Source organism: Otolemur garnettii, unplaced genomic scaffold (genome assembly GCF_000181295.1).
Source record: "Otolemur garnettii isolate 467f Iridium unplaced genomic scaffold, OtoGar3 scaffold00061, whole genome shotgun sequence".
Lineage (NCBI taxonomy): Eukaryota > Metazoa > Chordata > Mammalia > Primates > Galagidae > Otolemur > Otolemur garnettii.
In genome coordinates this window covers 3,185,990-3,213,585 of record NW_003852456.1, presented here as the reverse complement: position 1 = coordinate 3,213,585, position 27,596 = coordinate 3,185,990, and the positions used below count along the sequence as shown (strand labels likewise).

Here is a 27,596-nt window from a genome sequence, read left to right as displayed (position 1 = left end):
GTGGGCCTGGCTGGATTCGAACCCGCCACCTTAGGTGTATGTGGCTGGCACCTTAGCCACTTGAGCCACAGGCGCCGAGCCTTGGGACTTATTAATACGAGCCGTTTGTCAAATTTTGCCCCAGCACTTTCTTTTTCCTCCATATAACCTTATCGTTGTCTTATCTGTTGGATCATCTGTCATTAAAACTGCAGCCGTGGCCAGGTTACCTCTCTTGGCTTTCATTCATAAAATGGAAATAACATTATCTATTTCATAAGGTTCCTGTGAGAAAGAAATGACCTGGCGTGTGGAAAGCCCTTTTGATGATGCTTTGTACACACTGGCAGTCAGTAAATAAGATATAATTACTGTTATTTATAGGAGGCGGTGGGAGAGAGTACTATTCCAAGGGGCTGGGTGGGTACTACAAGCGAGAGGAAAGGGATTAAAGATGGTGTGGGGTGTGCACACAAATGAAAATATTATCAGAAAAGCAAATAGTGCATGAGGAAGAAAGGGGAACATGATGGTCTTTCCTGTCCTTAAGTGAAGGAACGGTGAGGCAGTGCTGGGACATACACTGCCACCTGAGGGTGGTGTCCACACCTGTCAGTTGGATGTTTGAGACCCAGCCTGCCCCTGACTTAGATAATCTGTTGCATGCTCCATGCTCTAAACTGTTTGTTTTGTGTTAGCTTTCTGAAATCAGGTGTACTTGGAGTGTAGCGTGTCATAAAAATGGTGACAGTAGGAAGGAAAATAGTTACAACTCTGTATTGGCTTACAAAGGTCATCAGCTTTGTGGCAGGTGCCTATAGTGCCAGCTACTTGGGAGGCTGAGGCAGGAGGATCACTTGAGCCTGAGTTTGAAGTTGCTGTGAGCTATGATGATGCCAGTGCTCTCCAGCCTGGGTGACTGAGTAAGACCCTGTCTCCAAAAAATAACTATCATCTCTTACCACTGTTACTGTATTAAAAGAGAAGACATTCAGTACACGCACAAGCATACATAAACAAAAGGGAAGAAGGGGGTAATGAGGGACTTTTTTTTTTTTTTTTTTGCAGTTTTTGGCCGGGGCTGGGTTTGAACCCACCACCTCCGGCATATGGGGCTGGCACCCTACTCCTTTGAGACACAGGCACAACGTGAAAGACCATTTTTTTAATCAAGTAAAGCTATCTTTAGTAAAATTTCTGCATGTCGTGTCTGTTTTCCCTCTTTTCATTGTGGACTGGTAACATAATCCACACAAGCGCACATCTCCCGACTCAGACTTGTAAACCAGTGGTCCAGCTGGTATCTTCTATGCTCCAGGTGAGCAGGACGGCTTGGGAGACAGAAATCCTGCCACCTCTGCTGCAGCTAATCCAGGGCTGAAAAGACCAACCCTATTTTAGGACCACTTTGTGGCCCCAAGACAATTTATCAAAAGGGTCTTTGTTGCCATGGTCCCCCCCAGAGAAGGTTGGGTTGGGGAGGGGTGCAGATAGAAAGGATAAAAAGTAAATAGTATAACACAGGAAGGTGAAGTATGCGTAGAGTGATTAAGTACATGTGACTTTAAGCTATAGAGGCAAGAATGTTTTAGATTGTAGCATAAAGTGTAATAGGATATGGTATCACATGGGGAATAATGTCTTTCTTCATCAGTTGTTTGTTCTTAAAACAAACCTTTTATGAGGTGTGGAACTTTACAGGGGCCAGTTTTGCTATTCCTGTGAGGACTGACTACACTATTACAAAATATGAATGTGGGAGGCATGTTGATTTTCAGAAGTTAACAGAAAAATGTACTAATCGGAACAGATTGTTAAGAGTACACTCTGCCTCATCAGCATGTGTGTTACTTGAACAGAATTAAAAACTAGAAATGGCAGTGACCAATCAGCAAGAAAGGGATAAAAAGGTAAAATATGGAAGGAAGAAAATGCACAGTATTCTTTCATTATAAAAGAGATTAAGACAACTTTTGTTGATCAATTTTATAAATTTAGGATTACTTTATATGGTTTGCTTGATATTCAGAAACGTTTACTTTTTAAAATTCTTTTGACTTGTAATTGTTCATAATACATATGTTAGCTCTGGCCATAATTTTCAGAGTTGCAAGTTCTAGATGTTAGGAAATCTATCTGATGTTATAGATCTGAACAAACCAAAATCTAAAGGAGGAGTCACCTTTCAATATTGACAAATACTTTATATCACCCTTGTAACTCTCATAGTCTCAGTCTGTAACTACGTGCGTGTAGTTTCAGCTAAAGTTTCTATCTGGAGTTTGAGTTAGAAGTTGGCTTTTTTTTTTTTAATTATAGTTCTTTATTTCATTTTCCTCTTTTTTTTTTTTTTTTATTTTGGCTGGGGCTGGGTTGAATCCGCCACCTCGAGCATATGGGGCACCCTATTCCTTTGAGCCACAGGCCCGCCCACTTTTATTCACTTTTGATTTCTCGTGGCTTCAGAGAAACAGGGGTGCTAAGTGTAGTATTTCTGATCTCTCCAGCAGCTTTGTCCTCTGAAGATCTGTCAGCAGTGTACACACTGATAATTTGATAATTCAGTCTAATCTGGGTGTCCAACCTGCACTGCAGCTTGTGGGCCACAGGTTGATTTTGTGAGGACTTCTTTGGTGGAGGGCTTAACTTTGGTGTCCAATAGTACAGACCTTTTTTATTTTTTTGCTCATCAGCTTTCATTAGTGTTTGTATATTTAATGTGTGGCCCAAGACAACTCTTACCTTTCCAATGTGCAGCAGAGAAAATAAGAAAATTGGACACCCCTGGCTTCCCCAGCCACAGGTGCACAGTGAACACGGTGTTTTCCCATTTGGGTGGGTGTCCTCCTGCAGCCTCACTGTGCCTCCCTTTTCTGAGCAGCCTTGGCCCCAAGTTGCATCGTTCTCCCAGCAGACCCTTGCCTCAGTGTACCCTTAGGGGTCATGGGAGCAGTCCACATACGTGTGATGAAAATATTTGGGTAACTCCTGCTAATAGCAGGAGGGCATCTCCATCACGCGATTTGAGATGAGCGGCATTCTTCTTTGCCACTCTGTCCTCCACCAAAGTGCTGCTTCCAGTATTCGGAAGTTAAAACCCTCACTTGGGTTGAGTAGCAAAGTTTATCCATTATACATAAACCTTCTTTAGCAAATCTGATCCCATGGCACACATGACTTTCAGATTTCCGTCTTTAATAGAGCAGAATTGTAAATCTACCTCATGCTGTCTGTTCAAGATTTCTATTCAACAGGCATTTTGCCGTCCTGGTCCTGTTCTGAATAGACTGCCCTAGCACCACATACTAACATATGTCATGTGATCTGTTACTAATGCAACCATTGGGTCAGATCCCCCCTCCCCCAGAAGGCCATTAGTATTTTGGGAGTCAAATTACTTATGAATGGGAGTATAATTGTCGAGATGAAGTATTTGAGGGTTTTGTTTGTTTTGGTGGAATTTTTGGTGTTGATAAGAGCGTAGAAGCCAATTATGTTCATATAGTCAACATAGTTCAGTGATACTCTGAAAATACCAACCGATTTGTAGTAAAAGTAGGAGGATTGAACGTTCTTGAAGACAAGTTTCAGTCCATACTTGTTTCTCATCTCACTTGTAATGGTCTCAGTCGGGGCTAAGGGAGGAGTCTTTGGATGCACCCACCACTCTCATATGTGGAGTGCAGACAGAGGGTCACAGAGGGAAGCACTGGCCTCAGTAATTACGGTGGACGCTAATGATCTGGTTAGTGGGTGGCATAGGGGCCTCATTTCTCCTGGTCCACCTAACACTGATGACAGGGCTCATTACTACTTAGGCCAGAGGGTGGTCTTGGGGACAGAGAGAATGGCACTCTTGTCAATCACTTTAGCTTCTCATTAGTAACTCGAAAGGAAATATGTGCCAAAAAGGCCAGAACTATAAAAAAGAGGTAACATTTTAGTGAACTATGTACTATCTACCATTATCACAGAGGTGGGAAGAGGGGGAGTGTTGGTATGTGGGAAATGGGTGAATGGAGATGGTATCTTTCTGAGGCTGAAATAAAACTTAAAAATAAAAGCAAAACTTCATTACATCAGTCCTAAAATAAAAAGTAAATCTTTTATAAAAAGCAAACATAGACCAAAGTGAACATATGTGCTTCTCCTGTTAGCAGTGCTATTTCAAACAGTGAAAAGTCATTACAGACTCTGCTTCTAACCATGATGGAATGGACACACTCCATACTGGCTCTCCCCCTCCTGAAGCTGTGGCCCCTGGACAGGTATCTGAGGACCCCCCAAAGTAAATGGCAGCAGGCACCCTGGAGAAGGAACCAGGATTTAGAGTGCCACTAAAGTGGTTATGAGTATGCTGTTCTGCGTCACCTGGCACAGACACAAAGGTGGCCCAGAATCCAGTAGGTCACACTGGTGTGGTTAGAAAGACCTTCAAGAGAAGCTCTCATTTTCTGACTTGAGGAGCAGGAAAGTGGCCTACTAACTTCAGAGTGAGAGGGGAAAGTCTCTGTTTTCGTTCTCTCCCTTTCCAGCCTGCAGTCAGTCCTGCAGTCACAGTGGCAGTGGGGGCTGAGCAGGTATCTGAAGCTGTGAGGGGAAGAGAATCCCTTGTGAGAGGAACTGTGGTCCCAAGAGCATGGGGCGAATTCCCATTGCTTTCCCCCCATCTCTCTGCCCTCCACCACTTGGCACCAGACTGAGATGCAGTTGCTAGAGGTCCATGACTGAGCAAGGCAACTAAAGGCCCAGCATTCTGGCAGAAGGACCATAAAAGGAGCCCCCAGGGCACTGGGACGTATTGGGGAGATCACAGAGAGGATCGGGAGAGTTAGTGCATAAAATACCGTATGAAGTCCTGCGTTTGCTACTGAGCTGTGTGTGTTTGGGTCTGACTCTAAGTAGAACTATGAATGCTTTGAGAGGTGCAGTGTGAAATAGATGCCCACGCAGGTCCCAGCCTGACCACTGAACACTATGCATGTTGGACAGACGTCCTCCAAAGCATTGTAAAGGCTTTGAGCACTGAACTGGCATTCAACTGACAGAAGGTGGTTTGGAAATTGCAGCCTGAATTTGACCATCACTTACTTTAAAAAAAAAAGAAACATCTTCCTGAGGACTTAGACGCAGGCTCTCCCATCATAATAACCCACATTACTCAAAATTATTCAGCATATTAAGAATGAGGATAATCTCAATTTGTGTGAGAAAGGACAATTAATAGTTAGAAATACTGAAGTGTCAAAGATATTAGGATTATTAGAAAAGACTTGATATTAGCTGTTGTGATCATGGTCCTAACCGTGGTGGGAAGAGAGTACATAAGGCAAAACTAAGTGAGGCTTTAGAACTGAAGTATATGATAATCAAAATCTAAAATTCATGAATGCGCTTGATAACAGAATGAAGATAATAGAAGAGTCAGTGCATGTAAAGCTAGATTAGTAGAAAGTATTCCACCTCAACAACAGAAGAAAAAAGACTAAATAAATAAACAGAGCCTTAGGGATGTGTGGGACAATACCAAAAACATCCAATATTTATTTCATCAAAGTTACAGAAAGAGTGTGGTTTGGAAAAATATTTAAAGAAATAATGACTGAAAACTAAATTCGCTAGAAGACATAAGCTTTCAGATTCAAGAAGTTGAAGAAACTTAAAACAGGATAAGAAATCCGTGGGAATCAAGAAATCCATATTCTGATACATCACAAATGGTTGAAAACTAAAAAGAGAAAAATTCTGAAAACAAATAGAGAAAAATGATGCACAGCATGTATTAGAACAAGTTGAATGACTGCAGATTTTTTCATTAGAAATCACAAAGGCCAGAATGAAGTGGAAGACTATTTTAAAGTATCCAGTGAACATATCGTTTAGGTACAAAGTTAAAATAATGACCTTCTAAGATACAGTAAAACTAAAAAAATTCACTGTCAGAAGAATTGCTCTGAAAGAAACATAGATGAACAGGAAATTATACTGGAGGAAAACTTAGAATATCAAAAGTAAAAGAAAAGCAACAATGGTGAATAGCTGGGTAAATATAATTAATTATTCTTAAGTTCTTTCAAATAGGTATAATGACAGGAAGTTTTCAGGACATGTGCATTTGCATGTATGGTAACTATAGCATAAAAGGAGGAAGATAAAAGGACCAATATGTGGTCATGTTTACTATTTGAAGTAGTAAAATGTTAATTCTAATTAGATTGTAAAAAGTTAAGTACATAAAGTCCACGCACAGTTTTAAAATCGCACACTAGGCTTGGCGCCTGTGGCTCAAGTGGCTAAGGCACCTGCTACATACACCTAAGGTGGCGGGTTTGAATCCAGCCCGGGCTGTCAAACAACAATGATGGCTACAACCAAAAAATAGCCGGGCGTTGTGGCGGGCACCTGTGGTTCCCAGCTACTTGGGAGGTGGAGGCAGGAGAATCACTTGAGCCCAGGAGTTGGAGGTTGCTGTGAGCTGTGATGGCACAGCACTCTACCCAGGGGGACAGCTTGAGGTTCTGTCTCAAAAAAAAAAAAAATCACACACTAGTTTAAATTGCACACGAACTTTATGGCCACCCTGCATATAGACTGAAATGCCCAGAGCCACAACTAAAAACATTACCCAGAGAAACATAGTAAAAATTCCCTAGATAAAGTAGAATACTACAAATACTTAAATAATCCACACATTAGTATGAAAGGAAAAACAGGAATAAAGGGAGGGAAGAAACAAAATAAATAATAAATGGTAGAGCTAAATCCCAGTGTAGAAACAATCATTGTAAATGTAAATAGTCTAAATATAACAAATAGCAAAGATTGTCAGAATGAATTTTTTTTTGAGACAGAATCTCACTTTGTCGTCCTCAGTAGAGGGTAGAGTGCTGTGCTGTCACAGCTCACAGCAACCTCAAATGGGCTTAAGCAGTTCTCTTGCTTCAGCCTCCCAAGTAGCTGGGGTGGCAGGGGCCCACAACGCCTGGCAATTTTTTTTTTTTTGGGGTTGCAGTTATCATTGTTTAGCTTATGCAGTTTGCATGTCATTGTTTAGCTGGCCTGGGCTGGGTTCGAACCCACCAGCCTATAACCACTGTGCTACAGGTGCCAAGCCGAGAATGGATATTTTTAAGTGATGGAGGATATACCATCTACATGTAATACATTTTATTATTCTGTGGTTCATCTTGCAAGGGTACAAGTGAATCTTTCTATGAGTAGAATATGAATGTTTTGACATAATAACTAAGAAAGTTACATGAAGGCTATGTTAACCAGTTTGATGGAAGTTTCTTGGATTGTGTATGAAAACACCATACTGTACCCCCAAAGTGCATCAATGTACACAGTTACCATTCAATTAAAAAATATATATATAGTAATATGAGTGTGTTAATAGTAAAAGGTTAAAAGGTAAATCATGCAAACATGAATCAGAAGAAAGCCAGCATAGCCGTATGTCAGAAAAAGTAGACTTCAAAGCAAGAAAAATTACCAGGGATAAAGAGGAACATTACATATAGAAAAATGGGTGAGTTCACCATGACATAACAAGTATAAAAAAGTTTGCCCACCTTCCAGCAGGGCTTCAAAGTACACGAAACAATAGAACTGAAAGGAGAAATGGATGATTATAGTTGGGGATTTCAATACATTTCTCTCAAATATTGCAAGACAAGTAGAAAACCAATAAGGATATGGAGAAACTAAACAATATCATAAAACAATTTGATCTAATTGACATTTAAAAATGTTCCTCCCCCAAATAGCAGAATACACATTCTTTTCAAATCCTCAGGAAACATTGGCAAAGATAGGTAAAAGACAAAAACAAACCTAAAAACCACTAAAAGAATTGAAGTCATCCTAAGTCCTTCCCTTATCTTAATGAAAATTTAACTAGAAATCACAACTAATTGATAAGTTTCTAAATACTAGGAAATTAAACAACATACTTCTAAGTAATACGTGAATCAAAGAGAAGGTCTCCGAGGATGTAAAAATATTTTGAAGTGAACAAAATTGAAAATACAATAAACTATAATTCATTTAAAACAGCTAAAACAGGACTTAGAGGGAAATATGTAATATTAAATGCTCATGTTAAAAAAGAAAAAATCTATAATGAACAATCAAAGCTTTCACGTGAGGAACCAGATTAAGAAGAGCAAAATTAATCCAAAGCAAGCGGAAGGAAGAAAATGATAAAGATAACTTGAAAACAAAAATAATAGAGAAAAGCAATGAAATAAAAAGCTGGTTCTTTAAAAATATTTATGAAATTGATAAATTTCTACCTATATTGACAAGGAAATAAGACACAAATTACCAATATAAGGAGTCTAAGAGGAGATAACCATTGCAGCCCTCATAGAGTATCACAGTAGCTTCATGCATATAAATTCAACCAGTTAGATGAAATGGTCCAAATCCTGGAAAGAAAAAGCAACCAAAGCTCACCCAAAAAGAATAGATCTTCTGACAGTTCAGTATCTTTTCAATACGTTTAATTTGTAGTTCAAACTCTATCAAAAAACAGAAACTCAAAACTCTGGGTCTGGTTGGTTTCACTGGAGTACTTCACCAAATGTTTATGGAATAAATGCCACCACTGATTGTACACGACCTCTTTCAAAGAATAGAGGAGGCAAAGCTTCCCAACTTATTTTATGAAGCCAACATTATTCTGATGCCCAAAGATATACAATAAAAGAAAACTATAGACCAATGTCTTGTTATGAACATGGATATAAAAAAAAAAACCTCCAAAATATTAGAAAATTGAATCCAGGGACATATATAAAAAGAGCAATGAATTATGACCAGGTGGTGTTAGCCTTGGAATACAGCATTCAAAAATCCAAATATAATCTACTTTATTAAAGAAGGAAAAACACATGGTAACAACTCACTCAGAAAAAGCAAGTAACAAAATACGGTGGTGCATGGTGGCTCACTCCTGTAATCCCAGCATTCTGGGAGGGCAAGGCAGGTGGATTGCTTAGGAGTTTGAGACCAGCCTGAGCAAGAATGAGACCTCATTTCTACTAAAAATAGAAAAATTAGCTGAGCATTTGGGTGGGTGCCTATAGTACCAGCCACTTGGGAGGCTAAGGCAGAAGAATCACCTGAATCCAGGAGTTTGAGATTGCTGTGAGCTATGACACCGAGGCACTCTAGCCTGGGCAACAGAGAAAGACTCTGCCTCCCCCCACAGAAAGTAACAAAATTCAGCATACATTGATGATGAAAAGCTCTTAACAATCTCAGAAAACAAGACAACTTCCTTGACCTGTAAAGAACATCTATGAAAATCTCTGCAGCTGCCACACTTAATGGTGAAAGACTGCATACTCTCCCTTTGAACTGAGAGCAAAGATGCCCACTTTCACCATTCCTTGTCAGCATTGTCCTGGAATCTCTGGCCATTGGAATAAGGCAAGAAAAAGAAATAGAAGGCTTACAAGTTGTATTAAAACTGTTCTATTTGCAAACAACTTGACTAGCTGAAATGGAATTTATATGCATGTAGAAAAATCCCAAGAAATTTACCAAAAAAAGCCTTTCTTTCTGACCTTGGGAGTCAAACTGATGCAAAATTGGATAGTCAGTTTATTAGTCTCTTATCAAGTTAAATATATTCCTACCATGTGACCTCATTCCTAGTGCATCAACAAGGTGGAGAAATTCCAACAACATTAATCCTTAGTGAAAGAAGGGAGTTGCAAAAAAGTACCATGCTGCACGGAACCGTGACATTCTGAAACAGCAAAATGATAGAGACATATCAGTGGTTCCAGGGATTGAGAATGTGTAAAGCACAGCATAAGGAAGTTTTCTGGGGTGATAGGATGTTATATATCTGACTAAATTCTGGTTGCTACGGTGATGAGATGAATCTGTATATGTGTTAAAACTCATAGAACCTGGATATCAAAAAAGTTCTCACTTGTATATGTTAGTTTTAAAAATTATGTTTAAAAATGTAGGTTCTCACAGTGAAAGTGAATGCTACCTGGTTTTCTTGGGATTGTTTATTAATTGCCCAGATCAATACTGCCCAACAGCACTCGCTGAGATGACAGAAAGGTTGTGTCTGTCCTACCCAGTATGATAAACACTTGCCATGTGTAGCTGGAAGCATGTGGAATAGAGCAACTCATACTTTATTTAATTTAGATTAATTTAAAATGAAATAGCCACACATCGCCTGGTAGCTACTGTATTGGTCAGCACAAATATAGACGATTATATGTAGGTCACTATGAAAGTTTTGAGACAGTGTTAATGTCTGTGACTTCACTTCCAAGAAACACAGCAGCGTCCCCATTTCTGATTCCCCGTGTGTGTTTCAGCTTGCTGGGCTTCTTGGTGTTGCTGGGAGGGCTTCATTTGTTTTCTCTCCACAGGGATTTTGCATTTTTTTGATTTTTGTGTATCTCTATAAACTTTTGTAATGACCCGCAATTAAGCACTCTGATCCCAGACAGCAGAGAAATACTGTTATTTTTTTAGTTCACTAGAGAGCAATAAAAGAGAATATGACTAGTTTTGGGGGTTGTTACTTCAGGATTTTATGACTTTTTCTAGTTTCATAAACACTTTGTTAATAAAGTTGTGTGATCTGACTGCCAGGGGAGGGTGTGTGGAGGTGGCATTGAAGAGGGGGTTATAAGTTAAGTTATAAGTTATAACTTATAAGTTAGGATGTTAGTGAATAACTAGAGGTTTCTGAGTATGGTACTGAAGTCAGCAACTGTGAGGCTGTTTTAGGTGCTGGAGATACAGTGGTGGAAGAGTTTGGACTCTTTATAGAGAAAGACATGAGGAGTCAGTTTCGGGCTTGCTGAGATGGCAGGAAGGCAGCGTGTTGAAGGCCCCTGCAGACCACTGTGTATGCTGGGCAGTGATTTTATTCCTTCACACCAGTTCAGTTGGGGCCTGTAAGAAGTTCACGTTCACCTGGTCATGCTGAGTTCAGCTTTGGGATGAGAATATTTGGCCAGTATTTCTTTACTTCACACTCCGTCTGGACTTAGTTTGGAGTAATTTTTTCCCTCTTATTCATAGTTTTGGGGGGTTTTTTTGGAAGTGTAGTGATACCTCCTTTTCATGTGTGTTTACTTTTCATTCCGCAGTTAATTGGAAGCACCTTGAGATCAGAGGTTAGTTCTATTGCTATGTCTCCTTTTTAAAAATATGGCAGGCTTTGCAGCCTTCATATTTTTTCCCTGATTCCATCTTGCAGAGGAGGAATGCAGCCCACAGAGAGGATAACCTGGCCATAATTAAATAAGCCAGTGATAAAGTATTTCAGTTTTTCTGCTCTTTGACCTCATAACTAATTCCAGCTAGAAGAACTCATAGGATTCTATAGTGGTCTATCTTTAAAGCAATAGAAATACTGATGATAGTTTTGAAAACTAATTGGGAAATACCATTTGGGGGCATATTTTCAAATGTAGTTGCTGCTTCTTAAACTGGGGGCATATTTGCCCTCAGGGATGGGGGGGTCATACACTGGCTGGTTTATACAAACGGAAGAAAAACATGGATGGTTTCTCCAAAGGGTCAGTTTGCATATAAATTTGAGGAAGTAATGTCGAATGGTGTTCAAGGGGGGAAAAAAGTTGTAAACTGTCACTATTAGGACAGTCAGGGATCTCTAATAGCATCGAACATGTGGCCCACAGGAATTTCAGGGCGTCCTCACCATAGACTCCTAGAGTTTGCCCCCTGCATGTTGTGGGCTGCTTTAGGCGCACTGTTCCTATCCTCTGTGGTTGAAAAGACTGGGCAGAAACATCTGAGATAGACTCGGGTGTGTTTTGACTCAAGTTGGTTGGAAACAGTTTATAAATTCAAATACTATTGTAATAAAATTATAATGGAGAAGGGCAACATTTCGTTTTTTCATGTCTTGCTGTTTAATACTAAAATAACAAATTTAGAATCTGGCCTTTTAACTGAAAACTCACAGGTTCTCAATTTCTTTCTCATTTTATTTTCATCTTTTCCTGCCTCATCCTCTTTGGACATTGATTAGAAGAACTGAGGGCAGACAGCTTTATACGGTATGGTAGGGTGGGAAGTTGGATATCTGCATAGTTAATTAACAATCTCTTATCCAAAGTACTTCTGGAAAAGACTTAGAGTTTATTTTCTCTTACTATATTTTACAAGGTGTTGTGGAGTAACGGGAGACCTGGGAGACCTGCCCTGAGAATCAGGAGACCTGGGTGCTGGTTCTGGCTCTGCTAATTCTTCATAACCTTGGGCAAGTCACCTGCCCTTTTTGGACTCCCGAATTCTCTTTGATGAGATGATGTCCTAGATGACATTCACTGTCTCCTCTACCTCTAAACTGCAGTTACTCTCTGTTCCTAATCCTAGGAGAGATCCAAAGAGTTCTGAGAATTAATAAGTAACAGAACAGCTGTGTTCTTCACTTCTCATTCATATTGATGCTCTCTAATACTTACAGGGACACCACGTGTGTTTGTTCTTTAAATATTTAGTTTCCTTGCATATATAGTGTTGCATCGTCGCCAGCTTTAATTGAAACCATTTCTTCCACCTTTGCAAAAATGCACCTAACTCAGTAAATCCTGGGCTGTAATAGCTCCGAAAACTTTGGAACTTTCTGTTTTTTGAAACCGATTTCACTGAATTTTTCATTTGTGTCTTTTTAACAGTTTTTGTGCAACCAGGAAAGTCTGATCTGCTATTGGGACCCAAGGATTTTTGTTCAGAGGGCTTCTCCTCTTCCCTTTCTTTCTCAGTGTGAACTAATACTCTGCCCTGGGCGCTGCTCTGGGTGGTCTTCTAGGGAGACTCTGAGCCAGTCGTGTTAGGTGAATTGTGATGCTCCTAGAAATACATTTCTGATAATATCCTAATACTTCAGTGGTACTTTTGTGAAATAGTAAATTGTCTCCCATCTCTCAGTTTCTCTCTGTTCCTTGCTTAAGCTCTTTACATCTCAGTCAGTCACTCACAACAGGCTTTTTTCCTTGTCTTAATAATTATCTTCTCTGTGGATGCATCTCATACCTTGTTGCCAGAGTAACCTAAACATTCAGCATCAGTAACATCATTCCCCTGTAAAAACCTGTTATGTCTTTCTCTGCATATTCGGTGCCCTTCAAGATCTTAACCCAGCCTGACTCTTAGGCGTTGTTTCTAAGAGTCTCCTTCCTAGATCCCACCACCCCAGGCGAGCCCCCAGCCATTCCCTGAAACATCATGTCTGTTCATGTTGCTTGGCTGCCTGGTGAGACGTTCCCACCGTTTCTCTTACTACACTTACACTTACCCATCCTGTGGGGCCCACATCCATTGCCACATCCTTACTAAAGCACTTCCCAATTCCCGCCATCTTCCTTCCTGAGTCCCGCTGTCTTCCTTGACGCCTCTTTCTCATATCAGAAATAGCCATCTTCCTTTGTCCCCCTGGTCCTCATCCCCATTGTTGATCAAGCTGTAAGAAGAGGGGCTGTGACTTCTTCAGACCATCCCAGCAACAGGCGTTGTACATGTTATATTTAATAGGTGCCTGTTGACGTGAAGGTGGCTGCAGGGGCATTTTGTTACACGTTAGGATTATTTTCTCCCTATTGCACAGTCTTGTGAAGGGCAGGGAATCGTGGAGTCACAGACTCCCCTATGAAGTCCTTGGGGAAGCAACAGCTGACCTCACCATCAGCATCTCTTCCGTCCTGGGAGCTGCTGTAAGCTTATAAATACTATGTTTTAGAGAACAGAGGTGTCATGTATTTTAGGGGAGAAGACTTCAAGTTCATTGCAAACACAAGGTGGGTCATTTTCTTACCCATCAAAACCTGTTGTCAATCTGATCTTGGGCCACCCTTCTCACCTCCTCTCTACTGCTGGTACCAACCCTCAGGCTCAGGCATGCTTGCCTGTGACCCTCCTCCTCCCATCGCCTCCTCCAGACCTCGGCTCTTCAGGTCTTGCATTCATTCCTGCAGCACATACTTATTTAGGGCCTACTATTGGCTAGGCACTTTCCAGGAATACTCTGAAACACAAAACATGCAAAGCTTTGTGTTCTGACCTGTGGGTTGGCCTTACTCTTGTTTTTCACCTCTCCAGATTCTAGGACGAGTTTGCCTTTCCCTGGAAGCCATTCTCGACTTGGGGGCACCTGTTACCTGGTTCACTGCTTTATATTCTTGGCACAATTCATCTGAATATTTTTTCTCCCTCCCCGAGTGCGTTTTACGCTTTTCAGGGCAAAGACCATATTATTTTTTCATGAAAAGTTTGTGTGCCAAGGTGTATCTCCTGCCTTCTGTAGACTCTCTTAAAGCAGTTACATTCCCAAACTGATCACAGGACTCTGCAATTAGATACCCCCAAATGATTTTAATTGCATGACCATGTCACCATGTGGCACTGCTATTTAATCCACTGCCAGTTCCAGTCAAGTGCAAAGCACACCCTCTGCCCACACCTGATCCACTGAGCAGATCACCTCTGCAGTACTCTATATGATGTTTGTAAATCTTGCCTATAACACTGAGGCTGTCATTATAAGGAGCAAGAGGCACCAGGGAGGAGGAGGACGGGTAATCACAGCTACACTTGATTTTTGAGCGTTATTTTCAACAGTGTATCCTCAACACCAGAGGTCTTTCTTGTCTTTATTTCTGAGTTGAGGCTAATGGGCTTAAAACCCTTAAGGGTTCCTCCTTAAAACCCTTCTTGCTGTTCGTAGGGCAGCAAGAGGAGCTGGTGGTTATGGTTTTACCCGATCATGTAGACTCTATTGCATGGCTGCTCAATAACTGTCCACTGGAGGAGGCTGGCGAGTAGAGTCGGGGCGCAGAGAATCAGGCAGGGAGGGCAGCGTCTGCAGAAGAAACCCAACCCATGGCACTTGACCTCACTGAACTGCTTGCTAAGGACGAAAATTGGCTTCAAAGTAAATTTAAAAAATTGAAGTATGGATTTTAAAAAGTTTTGTCTCCAGTGGTTATTTTGTTACAGTAAGGGAGAGGCAGCTTGAGTGATGGCTGAAACCCCCGACTGCCTGGGGTTCACATCCTACTGCTGCATCTTCCCAGCTGTGTGTGACCTCCAGGAAGGGGATCATAACTCTTCCCACCTTAAGGGGTCCCTGTAAAGATTAGATGAGCTTCTAAGTAGGGACATAGTAGACCATAGGTAGAAACATACACACCTGGATACCAGAAAATTTGAATGCATTTTTGTTTGTAATTTTTCATCCCTTTTATTTGAGTATTTATTTATTGTGAATTTATTCACTTATTTAACTTTTTATTTACCATGGAAGAAACTTGAATCTTCAACCATGAAGGACCTAGAGCTTCACAGAGGCGCTTACGTTGCCAGGGCTAAAGTTTTGTATTTAGATACCGAATTTTTCATGCATTTGTTAGAGAGTTACATCATTGCATTCCTAGGGCACTGAAGCTTATTAGGCATACTTTCTGACCTTACAGTGACTACACCATGCCTGGTGGGTTGAATTAGGTGATCTTGCTGATTTATAACTAACAACACAGCCAGGCCCAAACATAGGTTAAAGATGAGCTGTGTTTGTGAGATGCTCAGTCTGTGACTTGGATGAGACCCTTGTGGCATCTCAAACAGGAGGGAAATAGTACAGTGGGAGGGATAATCAAGACCAAACTATTTCTGACCAAGTGTAAAAGGTATAATTGATGAAGTTTTTTAAACGTGCACAGGTGCAATCTCAGGGGATTGGCAATGTGGCACTGTAGAGTCTGGAGCAGGGGCGGGACAGTGGTGCAGACAGAACACAGCTGAAGTTGAGACCCCAGAACCACGTTAGAGAGGGGAATCCAAGAGGGCTGAGGATTCGAAAAGCATCAGATAGTTTGGAAGGCGTGGGAGAGGTTTCCTTTAATAACGTTGGGATCATGTGTGTCAGTCCATCAGTGTGTGCTCAGCCTGCTTGCTGAGTGTCCAGACCTGTAGGCAGCTAGGGAAGAGGTGACCTGGGACATAGGGAACAGGTTTATTTTGTTTATAGTTGTTGGACAAGTTACCAGACAGCAGAGGGCTGTATGCTTTTCAGCTTCCCGAGGACAGAACGGGAATCATTGTGCAGGGGTGACTGGAGGGGGACCTGGACCCAACTCAGGTCTCACGGGAAGGAGAATGATGGGGCCTGAGCTGGAAGGGAGGGGGCGGTGCCGGCGGACAGGCTGTGTCACAAGAGTTAAGACAAGGTACAAGGACGGTCGAGTTTTAGCCCAGAGGTCCACATGGGGACCCTTCTAACTCAGAGATTTGGATGGCCTAAGAGCATGAGGACATTTTTAGACTTCCTACCTCGTGCTGCGCCCTACACTTGTGCTCACTGTAGCTTAGTTGCTGGCTTCACAAGGATGTGGGAAGATTTGCTGTACAAACTTTCCCTTCTGCTACCCGGTTCCTAGGGGGATTTATCCAAATCTGTTTGGTCCCTGAGTTGGGATCCCAGGACGTGCCTGTCTTGGTGTTATTTAGCTTGGGAGGGTTTGGGCATCTTATTTAGGAACACAGTAGAATTCATTTCTCTTTGAATCCATCTTTTCCTCTCTGACTCCATGTTTCTCTGATTGCTGATGCTCCTTCCCTTCTGTCCCCTCTCTGCTCTCTCTCTCTCAGTGTTTGTGTTGCTTCTTGTTCTCTAAATAAAGGCTAAATGTTTTCTCTGTGGTTCTGCTGACCTAAGTTCTTCTGTGTGTGTGTGTGTGTGTGTAAACACAGCATGCACATATTTATGTGTATGAGTGATTGATCCAGTGTGGGGTTAATAATGAGCCTGGTACAAATAGTGCAATGAAAAGGACATTTTTATGCAGATATGTGATTGATCTTTTTTTTTTTTTTTGCCATGCTGATCTTATATTTACACATTTTTAAGAAAAAGCAGACAAAACAAGCCTATGAGTCCTTCTGCTCAGTATGGCTGGAGTTGTGTTGTAAGCTCAGGAGCAGCTCACGCTGAGAGCCGGTTCCTGACATAGTGACCTCATTCCCAACGCCGCCTTGCTCGGCAACGGCAGAAGCTGCCCGGGCTGCGAGCCCGCCGGCTGCGTGTTGGGAAGGATCTGGCTTGCACAGACTCGCACAGCAACTGGAATTTATGACAGATAGCTCATTGCAGCTAAACTTTGATCCAGTGTTCAGTAGAACCGCCTGTTACACACAGAGGGTGATGAGTCCTTCAGCGCAGTGAAAAGCCCGCCTTAAAAAAAAAAATCAAAAGTAGGAAAAGGTGTCAGTCTATAATTACGGACTGGTGAGTATGTGACGCTAGATCGATTTTAATGTGAGTGTTCTCTCTGCACGCAGCTGGAGGTATGTGTCCTTTTTTACTGTCTTAACGCTTCATAAATATGAGTTGGTGCGAATGCATGTGAGGGGACCTGGGCCCCTTGGAGAGGAGGATGTGCCCTTTGCTGCCCTGTGCCTGGGGTACAGTGTGACCTAGAGTCTCCGCATGGCACAGACAAAGGAGCCTGCACAGACAGACAAGAGACTGTTGCTTTTCTTGGAGCGATGACTCATTTCGGTTCACAAAGGATTCTGGGCAGGATAGTGAGAAGTCAGGTTGGCTGCTCGTCCCTGTGACTTCACTTTGCAGAGAAGGAGCAGAAGAGGAGTGACACTGCAGATTCCCGAGCACTGCAGTGGGAAGCTGGCTCGGTGCGAGTGTCTGTGATACATGGGAAGGGCACGGGACAGGACTCCAGCTGTTGCCGTGCAAATAGCGTTCCATAAAAAAAAGTTCCAGCAACTATATTCACAAAGCCTTTTTTAAGGTACTTTTTCACCAGCTTTCAAACTGAATTTGTACCAGTATCTCATGGCCTGAATTGTAAGAAGAGCTGAGAGTTCTGGAACTCATTTTGTACAAAGTAGATCTATGAAGGTAAAGCAGCAGATTCCTGTTATGCTCCACTGGCCACAGGAACCAATCTGAAATGTTCACAGAGGATACTGTTACTGGAAAGTTTACTCTCTCTTCTTATTACAGATTCTAGGACGTCAGTTTCTGTTACTGGCTCCTTCTTGGGCTTGGATGCAACCCCCTAGCATGCCCCAGGCTTTAGCGTCAAAGCTACTTGGGGGATGGAGCCAGTCCAGAAAGGGTCAGGTAGGTTTCCCCTGCTTTTCTTTCAAGAGTTGTTGTGTGCAAAAAATTATGGTAAAATGTCTATGACATCACAACCTGGAATGGTGTGCAGTGCTCTGAAATGTGGGCTTGATTTCTAGTCCCCCTGCAGCCTGGCTTTGAGTAGTCCAGCTCTTCACTCAGCCTCACCAGCACTCATCATCCCAGAGCATCACACCAGCACCAAAAAGTCACCAGCTGAAGGATTTGCGAATAGGAATAAACTACCTCAGATTCCCATCACCTGTATATCTCTTTCACTCTTCTAAGGGAGGCATTCAGTAAATACTCACCATTTTTTCCTTCTCAATTAATATGCATATAGTGCCTGAAATTTTGTATGTTATTTGGCCTGTTAACTTACATGCAGTGTGCTAAAACCTGAGAAAGCCTGATTTATACGCCCAGGGACCGTTTCCAAGACTAACATCGTACAGAGGCTGCCATTAACTACTAAGGAAGTGAGCATATTTCATCACAGTCCGCTTTAGGATTCAGATTACCACGAGATGTTTTCTTACATCTATGGGCTTTTCACACACACACAAAAAAAACCTTACAGTGTAATGGTAAATTTTGGTCCTTAAAAGTCCATTACATGGTTCATTTCCAAAGTGAGACTTGGCACATCTGAAGGCATGGTTTTACCCCTTCATCAAATGTATAGTCTTAGCACTGTGTTTATTAAAGATATTTCTGAGAGTGTTGAATCCCTTATGTAACTTGTAAGAATAATTAGGACACTGTAAAATAATGCAAACTGTACAGTAGGCCCCGTGGACATGTCCTTTCTCTTTGTGATCACATCCATCCATCCATCTCACCCCTTCACTAAAGAAAAGAAACATGTTTCCTTTCTTCACTGTCAAAGTCATCTTTTGTGTGCAGGGCACTTTGTATCTTTGGAGCAAAGTTGAGGATCCTGAGTCGGTTTTAATGGATGCTTGGTCAGGAAAAGCACAAGCATAGTGTGTTGTGAATATAATTCTATAATGTAATGTCTTCACACCCGTCAGTTCTAGAGATTCTTAAGGACCCTATTCAAAATCTCTCTGCCCAGCATGTTCTCCCCATTTACCCCAGCGGAAGGTTGTTTCGAAGCCCTTGAAATTCCTATTATAGAAATAATATTCTTGTCATTCATGTATTTTTTGACTTCAGATCGTTCAAAGATACTTGGAACAGTAATGTGACTATTTTATGATTCCATTTATTTATTTAGACACAGAGCTCATCATGTCATCCTCAGTAGAGTGTCGTGGCATCACAGCTCACAGCAACCTCAACCTCTTAGGCGTAAGCCAGTAGTTCTCAATTTTCCTAATGCGTGAACCTTTAATACAGTCGAGAGGGGTCGCACACACAGGTTGACAACCACTAAAGCGATTCTCTTGCCTTAGCCTCCCAAGTAGCAGGGCCTAAGGGTGCCCAGCTATTTTTTTTTTTTTTTTTGGTCGTTGTTTAGCAGGCCCAGGCCGTGTTTGAACCCACCAGCCTCAGTGTATGTGGCCAGCGCTCTAACCACTGAGCATGGGCGCCGAGCCTGATTGCTTAGCTTTACACACATTTATATTTTGTTTTCCCACCTAAGTTGCAAGCTCCTTGAAGGCAGGGATCCAGTGTCATGCCTTTTTCTACCGTTTACATCTCCTAGCAGATGCTTCCTATGTGTGGAAACCACTCAATAAATAGTTGAATAAACAGCCAGTTTAAAAAGCATAAATTTGTCACCAAGAGTTAGAATGATCTGTTTGCTGATTTTAAGAATCTTCCCAGAGTACATGAATGCTCAGGTAGACCCTGAGAGTTATGCAAGTCACTCTAGAAATGATGAGTGATCTTACCTAGAGATACAGTTACACCCAGGAAATTTCCATGGCTTGCGCTGCTTGCAAAGGATGGTTAGCATTAAGAAGAAAATGTGAATGTGAAGGGATTGATGATGGTTTACTTAAGTAAAGAGTACGCTAAATTCACAAAGTTTACATGTAAGTCTCTTTTTTGAATCCTGTAGGATGTTTTCCTTAGAAGAACCATGACTGTTGACAGTCCAGGTGCCTTCAGAAATTCTCTAACTCCTAGTGTCGTTGATCCCTAGTACAAAGTGTACTTTGTGCTAAGTTTCTGTTCCCTTTCTTAGGTGAAGGATTGGCCCAGCCCAGATTTTGAAATTGGCCAACTTTCTTTGATGTCCTTTTTTTTTTTTTTTTTTTGAGACAGGGCCTCAAGCTATTCCCCTGGGTAGAGTGCCATGGCATCACAGCTCACAGCAACCTCCAACTCCTGGGCTCAAGCGAGTTGCCTGCCTCAGCCTCCCAAGTAGCTGGGATCACAGGTGCCCACCACAACACCCGGCTATTTTTTGGTTGCAGCCGTCATTGTTGTCTTGACGGGCCTGGGCTGGATTTGAACCCGCCACCTTAGGTGTATGTGGCTGGTGCCTTAGCCACTTGAGCCACAGGCTCCGAGCCTGTTTGATGTCCTTATAAGTCTCTCTGTGTACTATTTCCTATCTCCTGTGTTATACATTTCCCTTATTAAGACGGTTCTCTCCCAGCCCAGAATACATTCCAAATGTCATATGTTCTATATATTTTAAGTTTTTTTTTTTTCTTTTTGAGACAGAGTCTCTGCTGTCCAGGCTAGAGTGCTCTGGCAGCAGCCTAGCTCACAGCAACCTCAAACTCTTGGGCTTAAGCGGTCCTCCTTCCTCAGCTTCCCAAGTAGCTAGGACTATAGGCATCCACCACCACCCCTCCCTGGCTATTTATATAGTCAGGGTCTCACTCTTGCTCAGGCTGGTTTCAAACTCCTGAGCTCAAGCAGTCCACCTGCCTTGGCCTCCCAGACAGCTAGGATTATAGGTAGGAGCCACCACTCCTGGCCCACATTTGTTTTGAGACAGAGTCTTATTCTATCACCCTGGGTAGAGTGCTGTGGAGCCATAGCTCATAGCAACTTCAAACTCTTAGGCTTCAGTGATCCTCTTGCCTCAGCCTCCCAAGTAGCTGGGACTACTTGTACCCACCACAATGCCTGGCTATTTTTTAGAAGTGGGGTCTCACTCTTGCTTAGGCTGGTCTCGAACTCCTGAGCTCAAAGGATCCACGTATCTCAGCTAGCATTACAGGCACGAGCCACCATGCCCAGCCTTATATATTTTAACTTTTCTGCCTCCTAGTCAGAATATTCCATTCACTCAGTTTGTCTGTACTTACAGCTAAGCATTAAGGGGAAGGTGATCTGGTTAAACTGATTCATGCTAGTGTAAGAAACATTACCGCTCAAGGAATCTTTAGTTTTTAAAAAAGTCTTCTTTTTAGGACCAAGTGACTTGGTAGAAATTCAACTACTGTAAAAAAGTAAATGAGATAGATTTAGATAGGCTTAGGGAAGATATTTGTAATAACTACTATTTATTAAATATTTACTACGTCTCAGGAACAGTATGAGCATTCAACATCTATTGTTTCATTTAATCCCCTCAGTGGCTCTACAAGGTAAACATCATTATGTGTACTTCACAAAAGGGGAAACTGAAACTTTAAAAAATTAAATAATTTGCCCCAAATCACACAACTGGTGAGGTGCATAGCTGGGCTCTGAACCTAAAGGTTTGGCTGTCATACACATGGTCTTGTAATGCCAAATTTAGGAGAGAAAAGTTGCTTATTATTACAGTGAATAGGCAGTTTTCTCTGTGTATCTGTCCTGACCCTCTGTGCCTTCTGTTATCCCTCTGAACTTGTATTCTGAACAACCTCCTAGCTGTTGGAAGGGGGGATAGGGTGTTCTGTTTTTGGGGAGTTGGTAGCAGTCACTGTAATTTGATGTAATTTGGAGACTGTCAACCTATACCTATTGAATTAGGACTGTATTTAATTAGGCCTTTTTATTCTATTACAGTTGTATTTTACATGTCACAGTATGGTCCTAATGTCTATAAACTGCTAAAGTAAAGAATACAAAGTTGAGCCGGGCATGGTGGCTCATGCCTGTAATCCCAGCACTGTGGGAGGCTGAGGAGGGAGAACTGCTTGAGCTCAGGAGTTTGAGACTTGCCTGAGTGAGAGTGAGACCCCAACTCCTAAAAAAATGAAAAACCCATCCGGGTACCGCAGCGGGCGTCTGCAATCCCAGCAGCTTCCAGAGGCTGAGGCAGCAGGATGCCCGCAGCCCGAGTCCGAGGTTGCAGTGAGCCATGATGCCATTGCACCCTGCTCAGGACATAGGGTGGGACTCTGTCTCAACAACATAAAAAAAAAGTACAAAGAAATAAAAATAAAAAATAAGCAAGGAAATAAAAAAGAATACAAAGTTGAGAAATAGCTATTCTCACTTTAAAAAGAGGGGAAGAGAACATACGGCCCTGGGGGCATTAGGCTGATTTTGTTAAACTACATTGGGAACTACTGTCAGTGTAATTCAGAGATCTGACGTGTCCCTGGTGCTAGGCTAGGTTCCAGTCTGGAATGGAGATGGAAGGGACACATATGGTGGCTTACAATAGGAATTTAGGTTCTGACCTCTGTGGTAACACTCACTAGAAAAGGAAGACACTACATTACATAGGAACTCTTGTTAGCCTGGTGCCTTGAACAATCACACATCTCAGAGATCTTATGGTTGCCAGCCGGGATGGGTATTTCATACTGGTTTCATCCCTGGTGGAAAATGGCTTTTATGTCTTTCTGGATAAGGGAGTGGAAGTGAATGGCAGCTGGTGTTGGCAGGTAGCAAGCAGTGTGTTGCCTCATCTGGCCAGGATGTGTAGGGTCTTTTTGTTCGGCCGACATTTGAGTGCCTGCTATGTAGCAGCATAGCACTCTGCTGGGTTCGCTCCCCTACGGCCTAACACACATACGGTGCTTGTAGTAGTTGTCATGCTATCATGTGGAGCCCTTGTTGAAGTTCAAAGTACTGATGCCTATAGTTGATCTGATGTCTCATATTCCATCCTGACTCTTCGGCTATAAACCTGTTGCACATAGGTGAGTGGTTCAGTGTGTTAGAGAAGACAGCAGGACTCCTCTCAGTGGGGAAGGCTCCCAAGCCTGGGGTTCTGCCTCAGCACTGCCATTGGGGCCCTTTTCTGCCTGGTGCACTACCTTTCCTGGCCTATCTCAGCTTATGACAATTTTTTGTTTTATCAATAGTCAAATCTCGCTAAGAACATTGATAGCTAATATGACTAATGAAAGTTCAGAGGCTGGGAAGAGGATGGATTTCTTCTGTAAACCAGTGAGCCAGCTAACGTGTTGTTTCACTCATATCAGAGAGATTAATATGCATAAAGATTCTTGAACGATGTTAACTCATTTTTTGTGGGGTGCCACTAGCCACCATGATTACTCTTGTTCAACTCTACTCTTCCTTAGAAGTTTCTTGAAGGCAGGGTGCAGTGGCTCATACCTGTAATCCTAGCACTCTGGGAGGTCAAGGTGGTGGATTGCCTAAACTCAAGATTCAAGACCAGCCTGGGCAAGAGAGCGAGACCCTGACTCTAAAAATAGCCAGGTGTGATAGTGGGCATCTATCACATAGTCCCAGCTACTTGGGAAGGCTGAGGCAGGAGGATTGCTTGAGCCCAAGAGTTTGAGGTTGCTGTGAGTTATGACACCATGGGACTCTCTACCCAGGGCTATAAAGTAAAACTCTGTCTCCAAAAAAAAAAAAAAATGTTTCTCAGTAAGTCCTAGCGGGTTATTTTTTATCTTATTTGCAGGAACTTTCCCTGTATGTTCTCTTTTGCATTCAAACAACTTATACAAATAACAGCTTAAGAATTGGACTTTAAGAGACCCATCGAGTTTTTAAATAAAACATCAGGAAACTTAAGAGAAGTTGCTAATAGACTTTCTGAATATTCTAAAATTCCGTTTTTAATGCCAAATCTTCTATCGATGGTGGCAATAGAGCTCAGCCTTAAACTTTTGAAATCAGTGGCATTTAAAACAAACTTACAGCAAACTGGCAAAAGTGCCTTTTCAATGCCAGTTTTCTTTTAAATTTCCAATACAAACATTCGAAAGTCAAGTACAGTAATCTTGTTTCAAAGGAAAGCTGCTGAAAACCCAGTGGCACAGGAGGTAATGGGAGCCAGATGCGCGCCCCACTGTGAGGGTGCCTTGCTCTTCCAGAGAGGTACGGAAGGAATTTGTGCTCTTTGAGAGAAGCTTTCTAAAAAATCCTGTAGCAGATCTTCTGTTAAAAGACCCAAACAGCATGTATCAAACAGCATGTATACATGAAATTGGGGTTAATAAATTGAATTAAATTGTAAAACACAAGATTTGTCTGAAGCTCTCTCTGCATCAGAGAAGTTGTTCAAGTAACTGTAACCTCAGAGAGCTTATGATTTCCCCAAGCCCAAGGGCATTGAGGATAAAACTCAGCAAATTAGTAGTTCTGTGAATAGTTTGTTGAAAGGAATAGAGTTGTACTGTCCTTGTGCCCACTGTGCATTTTACAGACGTGTTTGACTATTTTTATGAGGAGTCAACGTATCTGCTACATGTGGTAATTTTATTGACATCCATAATTCTAACTTTAGTGTTAATTTTGGCAGTTATGGAGAACAGAAAAGTCCCACTCCAGTCTTGAGGAACAGGGCAAAGCAAGACTTTGAATGAGAAAGGAAAACTATGAAGGCTTTAATGCAAGGAAGAAAAAAATTGGTAGCAAATATGTTTAGCCATTTTAAAGTTCAAGCCAACTTTTTCAGATCAGATGAGCATTAAAATCGTTGTCCCAGCAGGATGAAAACCGTGCTAGATATTAGTAGTATGTTGTGCTTTTATGCCAGAATTCTACAGCTTTGATAGGATCATAGTTTTTTTTTTGTTGTTGTTGTTTGTTTAAGGATCATAGATTTTTGAAGCTGGGAGGAACCTTTGAAATCATTTTATTGAAACCCTCATTTTTTAAATGAGGAAATAAGCACATAGTGGATAATTGTATTTTGTTTTAAGTGACTAGGCACTTATCAAAATATCCCCTGAATGCCTTTTTTATTTTCATTTTTTATTTTTTGAGATAGAATCTCACTCTTACCGCCCTGGGTAGAGTCATGTGACATCGTAGCTCACAACAAACTCAAACTCCTGGTTTCCGGTGATTCTCCTGCCTCAGCCTCCCAAATAGCTGGGACTACAGGCATCTGCCACCATGCCCAGCTAATTTTTCTATTTTTTAGTAGACATGGGGTCTTGCTCTTGCTCAGGCTGGTCTTCTGCACTCAAGGGATCCAGCCGCCTTGGCTTCCAGAGTGTTGGGATTACAGGCATGAGCCACTACCTGTAAGTGCCGGCCAGGTGAGTGGTTTTTATATTGAGAATTTCTCAATTATAAACTATTACAGTTTCAGAACTGCATTTGTAAGTAGGTTGGTTTGGTACATAAGCATTATCAAGGTCAAAGACTCGGGTAACAAATTAACATCCACAATGAAAAATAGTACTTTCAAATAAATAGGGGCAAGATGCAATGACTCACTCCTGTAATCCCAGCACTTTGGGAGGCTGAGGTGGGAGGATTGCCTGAGCGCATGGTAGTGGCACACACTTGTAGTAGTCCCACCTACTCAGGAGACTGATGCAGAAAGATCACTTGAGTCTACAAATCAGAGGTTACAATGAACTATGATCACACTCCACTGCACCCCAGCCTGGGCCACAAAATGGGATAATTCATACAGAATGCTGGTGCTTGAAAATAAAAAAAATTTAAAGAAGGCTAAAATAGAAGGTGGATGCTGGCACTTCCAAGGTGGTTGTTTATTCCTATGTGGTTCACTTGGAAAAATGACGGCTTTCCTTTTCTTACTCAGTTATATAAAGGTGGGTACTTGACGATGAAATGAAATGGGTTTTTGTTTGCTTTTTTACTGTGTATCTTTTGGAGAGCTAGGAATATCATCCATTAAAGGATGAATATAAGTTGTCATGAAAGTCACATCTTTCATGTTTTCAAAGTTTTGTTGTCCTCCCTCAACCTGCAAAGGTTGAACCTGCATTGGCTGCAAAAAATGAAAATGGCGTTTACAAAGGGCAGGGCTTTATTACAGTTCTTTCTTTGGCCCACAAATAGAACCTGAGATTGGCACCATTTTGGAACTCAAATGCCTAAAGGTATTTGATATTAATATGGAATAGGCATTCAAATATTTCTTGAAAGGATGAATTATGTGAGAGAATTTTTTAAAATAATTCCAACTAAACTAACTGGCCAAAAGTTGAGAAGGAAAATGGAGGAATTTAAATAGTATGAATGTGTGGGCTTGAGAAAGGGATTTCTTGAGGTAGAAGTGACTTGCTGTAGACTGTAAGAGACCTGTTGGTATCTGCAGTACTTCCATGTGGGATCCCAGCCCCTCCCTGCCAGTTACAGGACCAAGTGTCGTCTTCCAAAGTGGCACAGGAGTGATTTTTCTAACCCAAATAGCATGTCATTCCTTTGTATCAACACGGGTTTATACCACATAAGGCTGAGCACACTGTCCTCTGCCTGCTATCCTCCACTCACTAATGGAACTTTCTCTTTATATTGGTCAGCTAACCTTACAGAAAGACAGTGTCCAAATTTTCACCAATGTATTTTAAATATTTAAGTGCTCCTATAGCCAAAGTTTAGTTAAAATTGTCATAGTTTCAAGTCTTCTCACATTTTAAATTCACTCAACAGAAATTTATGGAGTGCTTCTTCTGTCCTAGGCACTGCACTTGGCTTTATCTGAATTAACCTAGATTTGACAGATGTCCCCTCCCCACCCAGGACTGTGCTTAATGGATGTTTGTAAGAAAGTAAAGCTAAACTAAAACCTATTCATTCCTTCTCTTTTAAAACAATAGGACAGAATTATAGCAGTTTAGAAAGAATTTATTAGCCCACAAAGGACCAATGAGCTTTTAGGTGAGTCGTCCTCATGAATGTGTTCAGAACTAATTTTGATAGTGGAAAAATCCATCCTATAAATTATGGACAAGTAAGTTACAATTCCTAATTTATGCAGAATGTGGTAGTTTCTGTGGATTATGGTCACCAACAGTATTATGGAAGTATTTACATTCTCTTGCTTTCTTCTTTGAAGAACTAAATATGGTCTTGTACATGGAAGAATTTTCTAGTAGCGTGGTTTTAACATTGACTAGTTGGCTCATGAAGCAGGTTGATATAAGATCCACAAAAAACTATGGTAACCTGAATGTTTATGTTGTGTTGAGAAATACCTGTGATTTCTTTAAAGCAGGTCTTAAACGCATATTCTAAACCTCACTTGATATGCAATTATTCTTTTAAAAGCTTATTTTTAATTGATATGTAATAGTACTATGAAATTGTTTTCCTGCTGTAACTGCTGTGTTTTGGGGACTATTTTTCATGAAATTCCAGGAGGGGTCTTAGAAATTGCATGGTTAAGTATATTTGGTCTCTTCTTGTGTTT

At 41.5% G+C, this 27,596-nt stretch overlaps 1 protein-coding gene across 1 annotated transcript in view; it reads left to right on the top strand.

Moving 5' to 3' along the window:
* STOX2 (storkhead box 2) overlaps positions 1-27,596 on the top strand; it is a 94,937-nt gene that overhangs the window by 47,028 nt on the left and 20,313 nt on the right. The gene's annotated exons all lie outside the window — the stretch shown is intronic.